Source organism: Fistularia commersonii, unplaced genomic scaffold (genome assembly GCF_037954325.1).
Source record: "Fistularia commersonii isolate RoL2024-O1a breed Wild unplaced genomic scaffold, RoL_Fcom_v1.0 HiC_scaffold_42, whole genome shotgun sequence".
NCBI lineage: Eukaryota > Metazoa > Chordata > Actinopteri > Syngnathiformes > Fistulariidae > Fistularia > Fistularia commersonii.
Window position 1 is genome coordinate 205,351 of NW_028234000.1, and position 7,150 is coordinate 212,500.

Sequence of the window (7,150 nt, forward strand, 5' to 3'; positions counted from 1 at the left end):
TTTTGTCTCGCACTGTAAATTTCTCACAAACCTGTAACACTATTAACTTCTCATTACATACAGAACAAATGTCCTGATGTCCGTTGCTTCCTCATCCCTGGTTGTTTCATTGACATTCAGTTCTACCTTGCTATGTTTATTTGTACATCTGTATATTTGGGTGTACTATTTATGTTCAATTAAAAACAGTTTGATGTCTGAGATTCCTTGTGAACCGCCAACTTAATTACATGTTATATTCCCCTCACAATTTTTTTTTTTCGTTTTTAATTTTATTTTTCTATCTATTTATTTAATTATATCCTTTTGATTTTCTTTTTTTGTCTAGCATTAAAAATTTCTCGCAAACCGTTAACACTATTAACTTCTGATTACTTACACCACGAATGCGCTTATGCCCCCCCACCCATCCCGCTTTTTCCGTACGGAGGCAGACACTGAGATCGAAAGCAAATGGGTGTCATTGAAATGCAGTAACAGGGTGATAACAGCCGTGTTCGAAGTGTGTAGGGGCTTATAGGAGAGCAGAAGCACGTCACGCAATTCACCTGAGTTCGGAGGATTGGGAGTACCAGGGCCCATAGCGGAGAAGCGGAAGAGCGGAGTTATGTGTCTCTTCTCAAAGGCCGGGAAGCTGGGGGGCAGCAGGACCCCTTAGAGCGGCTAATGTGAGCCTTCTCCGGACATAGATCACCCGGACTTATGACTGGAGCTCCCGGACCTCCGGGCACACACATATGTGAATGAGTGGATGAGCTAATGTCGGTTTGGTTGTGGATACGTTTCGGCCAATGCTATCAGCACAGCTATGATTATCCCCAGAACGTTGAGAACGAGCTCCCGGAACTCCAGACATGCGTATATAAAAGAGTGGAATTAAGGTGTGTGTGTGTGTGTGTGTGTGTGTGTGTGTGTGTATACGTGTGGGACAGAAGTAATGTTGGGGACAGAAATTGTTATTAGCCTGCTGGCAGATGACACAACCTTAGTTTTGAAAAATGAACATCAAGTCCCAATAAGTGCTGAAAAAAACCAAAACATTCTCCAAGGCTTCAGGATTGTCATTAAACTTAAAGAAATGCAAACTTCTTGCGCTGCATGACTCGCCACTAAAGGAAATCAGCGATGTTTCTATGAAATCAGAAATAAAATACTTGAGCATTTTCCTATTCAAGGACCAAACGTTAAATCAATCCAGGAACATTGAATCTAAACTGAATCAAAGTAAAGCTTAATTCTAATATATGGCTCCAGAGAGATTTATCAATATTAGGCCGGATATATTTGACTAAAATGGATGTGTTTATCCAGATGTATATACCCAGCGTATTCCAATGCTGCTCCAAATCAACTCGTATAATCTGTTAACCAAATCAATTTCAACTTTATCTGGAGGAACAGACCACACCATCTAAGAAAAATCACATATGGTGAAAGAAACAAGTGAAGGAGGGCTGAAAGTGATAGAGTCGGACTGCTTGAATGGGACATTGAAGGTGAACTGGTTGAAATCCTGGATCAAACCTCATCGTTCTTTCTGGTATTGTACTCCAAACTACTTATTCAACAAAGTCGGCGGCCTGAGTCTTCTGCTTATCTCTGACTTGGATATCAACAAGATTCCTGTCAAATGTTCAGAGTTCCATAAACAAATATTATTATACTGGAAAATGATATACGTACACAATTTCTCACCACACAGTATAATAGTTTGGAACAATCGATATGTACTGCATGGCAACAAACCTCTGTTTTACAAGGAATGCTTTGAGAAAGGTATATGGTCGATAATTGACTTGATGGATGACACTGGCAGTCCTCTGGACAATGAGCAGTTCTGTACTACACACAGATTCAAGCCTCCCATATTAGAGTTGCTAAAGTTACGAAACGCACTGCCTCGACAATTTGTATTCCTGACCAAAAATATAATGACGCACCGAACCGTACAACCACAGTTACCCCGACTATCACTCCAGGGAATCTCAATTGTGGACAGAAAGCGCGGCAACTCCTTTATTAGGAAATGTTTCACAGGAAACTTATTCCCTGGACGTCAAAAAAAAAAAAAAGGATATTTTAAATAAATTTGATGAGGAATCGATTGCCACGCTGCGAACTATGTATCTGACTCTACCCATACCCCCAAGGCAAAAGAGACCCACTTCAAAATTATGACTGACATCTACCCATCTAAGGAATTATCGAGGGTACGCTTTAATTTTGAAGATAATATTTGTACATTTTGTGAAGACAACATTGAAACCACTGACCATATATTTTTTCTCCTTCTCATTCCATCGTCACCAGTTTCCTTCTCAAAAGATGATATAACATTCTGTTTACTTATAAGCAACATAACAGATGAACTCTGTGTCAATGTTCTTTTAGGCCTGGCCAAGTTCTTCATTCACAAGAACAGAATGCAAAAATGCTCCCCAAATTTTAATGTCTTCATAAACGATTTTGAAATATAAAAAAAAAAAAAAAAATCCTTAAAACTTATGGAAAAATCCGAAAACAAAAAAATATAGTTACCCATGTCCGAGGTTCCTTTTTTTTTTGGTAAAAAAAAAAAAAAAAAAAACAAAAAAAACAACTTGATTACATGTTACATTCCCCTTGCAATTTTTTTTTTTTTTTTCGTTTTAATTTCTTATTTGTCTATCTATTGATTTAATTACTTCCTTTTAATTTCTTTTTTTGTCTCGCACTGTAAATTTCTCACAAACCTGTAACACTATTAACTTCTCATTACATACAGAACAAATGTCCTGATGTCCGTTGCTTCCTCATCCCTGGTTGTTTCATTGACATTCAGTTCTACCTTGCTATGTTTATTTGTACATTTGTATATTTGGGTGTACTATTTATGTTCAATTAAAAACAGTTTGATGTCTGAGATTCCTTGTGAACCGCCAACTTAATTACATGTTATATTCCCCTCACAATTTTTTTTTTTTCGTTTTTAATTTTATTTTTCTATCTATTTATTTAATTATATCCTTCTAATTTTCTTTTTTTGTCTAGCATTAAAAATTTCTCGCAAACCGTTAACACTATTAACTTCTGATTACTTACACCACGAATGCGCTTATGCCCCCCCACCCATCCCGCTTTTTCCGTACGGAGGCAGACACTGAGATCGAAAGCAAATGGGTGTCATTGAAATGCAGTAACAGGGTGATAACAGCCGTGTTCGAAGTGTGTAGGGGCTTATAGGAGAGCAGAAGCACGTCACGCAATTCACCTGAGTTCGGAGGATCGGGAGTACCAGGGCCCATAGCGGAGAAGCGGAAGAGCGGAGTTATGTGTCTCTTCTCAAAGGCGGGGAAGCTGGGGGGCAGCAGGACCCCTTAGACCGGCTAAGGTGAGCCTACTCCGGACAGAGATCACCCGGAGTTATGACTGGAGCTCCCGGACCTCTGGGCACACACATATGTGAATGAGTGGATGAGCTAATGTTGGTTTGGTTGTGGATACGTTTCGGCCAATGCTATCAGCACAGCGATGATGAGTTCAGGTGTGTCTGTGTGTGTTTGTGTGTTTGTGTGTGTGTGTGTGTGTGTGTGTGTGTGTGCGTGTGTTTGTGTGTGTGTGAGAGTTTGTTTTTGTGGGTTGGGGGGGGTTCCCGCGGACACGGAGTACCAGGGCCTGGAGCGGATGAGGTGAGGAGCGGAGGAGAGCAGAAGCCCGGACCGTGATTCGCTTGTGTCCAGCGGTTCGGGAGTTCCAGGGCCCGAAACGGAGGAGCGGAGGAGCGGAGGAGCGGAGGAGCGGAGGAGCGGAGGACAGCAAAACCCCTTTCTGCAATTCGCCTGAGTCCGGCGGATCGGTAGTACCTGGTTCCGCAGCGGATGAGCGGAGGAGTGGAGGAGATGTTTCTCTTCTCAGAGGCGGCGAGGGGGGGGGGGGCAGGACCCCTTACCCTTATCCCCCCCGGACGTTTGAGTGGAGCTCCCGGACCTCCGGGCACGCACATGCGAATGACTGGATCACAGGGAGTGCCAGGGCCTGGAGCGGATGAGCAGAGGAGAGGCGGAGGGCAGAAGCCCGGCCCTGTTCAAGAGTTCCAGGGTCCAAAGCGGGGGAGCGAAGAAGCGGAGGAGGGGAGGAGAGCAGAAGAGCAAAAAACTGGCCCGGAATTCACCGAAGTCCCGCGGATCGGGAGTTCCAGGGCCCGGAGCGGAAGAGCGGAGGAGCGGAGGAGAGGAGGAGCGGAGCAAAGCTAAGCCCGTCTTAACAACAAGGAAATTACAGATGAGGCTATAATTTCTAATGAAAACTTTAAATTCTATAGCCACGTATACACTTCGACATTGTCAAAAAGCGATTGTGACTCCTTTCCATTAAATATTCCTCAATATATCCCAAAAATAAACAACAAACAATATATGATTGTTTATATATGTTTATATATAAACAACAAAAAATATACAGTTTGATGTCTGAGATTCCTTGTGAATCGCCAACTTAATTACATGTCGTATTCCCCTTGCATTTTTTTTTTTTGGTTTTAATTTCATTTGTCTATCTATTTATCTAATTATTTCCTTTTAATTTCGTTTTTTGTCTCGCACTGTAAATTTCTCACAAACCTGTAACACTATTAACTTCTCATTACATACAGAACAAATGTCCTGATGTCCGTTGCTTCCTCATCCCTGGTTGTTTCATTGACATTCAGTTCTACCTTGCTATGTTTATTTGTACATTTGTATATTTGGGTGTACTATTTATGTTCAATTAAAAACAGTTTGATGTCTGAGATTCCTTGTGAACCGCCAACTTAATTACATGTTATATTCCCCTCACAATTTTTTTTTTTCGTTTTTAATTTTATTTTTCTATCTATTTATTTAATTATATCCTTTTAATTTTCTTTTTTTGTCTAGCATTAAAAATTTCTCGCAAACCGTTAACACTATTAACTTCTGATTACTTACAGCACGAATGCGCTTATGCCCCCCCACCCCCCACCCCCCGCTTTTCCGTACGGTGGCAGACACTGAGATCGAAAGCAAATGGGTGTCATTGAAATGCAGTAACAGGGTGATAACAGCCGTGTTCGAAATGTGTAGGGGCTTATAGGAGAGCAGAAGCACGTCACGCAATTCACCTGAGTTCGGAGGATCGGGAGTACCAGGGCCCATAGCGGAGAAGCGGAAGAGCGGAGTTATGTGTCTCTTCTCAAAGGCCGGGAAGCTGGGGGGCAGCAGGACCCCTTAGAGCGGCTAATGTGAGCCTTCTCCGGACATAGATCACCCGGACTTATGACTGGAGCTCCCGGACCTCTGGGCACACACATATGTGAATGAGTGGATGAGCTAATGTTGGTTTGGTTGTGGAAACGTTTCGGCCAATGCTATTAGCACAGCTATGATGAGTTCAGGTGTGTCTCTGTGTGTTTGTGTGTTTGTGTGTGTGTATGCGTGTGTATGTGTGTGTGTGTGTGTGTGTGTGTGTGTGTGTGCCTGTGTTTGTGTGTGTGTGAGAGTTTGTTTTTGTGGGTTGGGGGGGGTTCCCGCGGACACGGAGTACCAGGGCCTGGAGCGGATGAGGTGAGGAGCGGAGGAGAGCAGAAGCCCGGACCGTGATTCGCTTGTGTCCAGCGGTTCGGGAGTTCCAGGGCCCGAAACGGAGGAGCGGAGGAGCGGAGGACGGCAAAACCCCTTTCTGCAATTCGCCTGAGTCCGGCGGATCGGTAATACCTGGTTCCGCAGCGGAGGAGCGGAGGAGTGGAGGAGATGTTTCTCTTCTCAGAGGCGGCGAGGGGTGGGGACAGGACACCTTACCCTTACCCCCCCCGGACGTTTGAGTGGAGCTCCCGGACCTCCGGGCACGCACATGCGAATGACTGGATCACAGGGAGTGCCAGGGCCTGGAGCGGATGAGCAGAGGAGAGGCGGAGGGCAGAAGCCCGGCCCTGTTCAAGAGTTCCAGGGTCCAAAGCGGGGGAGCGAAGAAGCGGAGGAGGGGAGGAGAGCAGAAGAGCAAAAAACTGGCCCGGCATTCACCGAAGTCCCGCGGATCGGGAGTTCCAGGGCCCGGAGCGGAAGAGCGGAGGAGCGGAGGAGAGGAGGAGCGGAGCAAAGCGGAAGCCCGTCTTAACAACAAGGAAATTACAGATGAGGCTATAATTTCTAATGAAAACTTTAAATTCTATAGCCACGTATACACTTCGACATTGTCAAAAAGCGATTGTGACTCCTTTCCATTAAATATTCCTCAATATATCCCAAAAATAAACAACAAACAATATATGTTTGTTTATATATGTTTATATATAAACAACAAAAAATATACAGTTTGATGTCTGAGATTCCTTGTGAATCGCCAACTTAATTACATGTCGTATTCCCCTTGCATTTTTTTTTTTTGGTTTTAATTTCATTTGTCTATCTATTTATCTAATTATTTCTTTTAATTTCGTTTTTTGTCTAGCACTGTAAATTTCTCACAAACCTGTAACACTATTAACTTCTCATTACATACAGAACAAATGTCCTCATGTCCGTTGCTTCCTCATGCCTGGTTGTTTCATTGACATTCAGTTCTAACTTGCTATGTTTATTTGTACATTTGTATATTTGGGTGTACTATTTATGTTCAATTAAAAACAGTTTGATGTCTGAGATTCCCTGTGAACCGCCAACTTAATTACATGTTATATTCCCCTCACAATTTTTTTTTTTTCGTTTTTAATTTTATTTTTCTATCTATTTATTTAATTATATCCTTTTAATTTTCTTTTTTTGTCTAGCATTAAAAATTTCTCGCAAACCGTTAACACTATTAACTTCTGATTACTTACAGCACGAATGCGCTTATGCCCCCCCACCCCCCACCCCCCCGCTTTTCCGTACGGTGGCAGACACTGAGATCGAAAGCAAATGGGTGTCATTGAAATGCAGTAACAGGGTGATAACAGCCGTGTTCGAAGTGTGTAGGGGCTTATAGGAGAGCAGAAGCACGTCACGCAATTCACCTGAGTTCGGAGGATCGGGAGTACCAGGGCCCATAGCGGAGAAGCGGAAGAGCGGAGTTATGTGTCTCTTCTCAAAGGCCGGGAAGCTGGGGGGCAGCAGGACCCCTTAGAGCGGCTAATGTGAGCCTTCTCCGGACATAGATCACCCGGACTTATGACTGG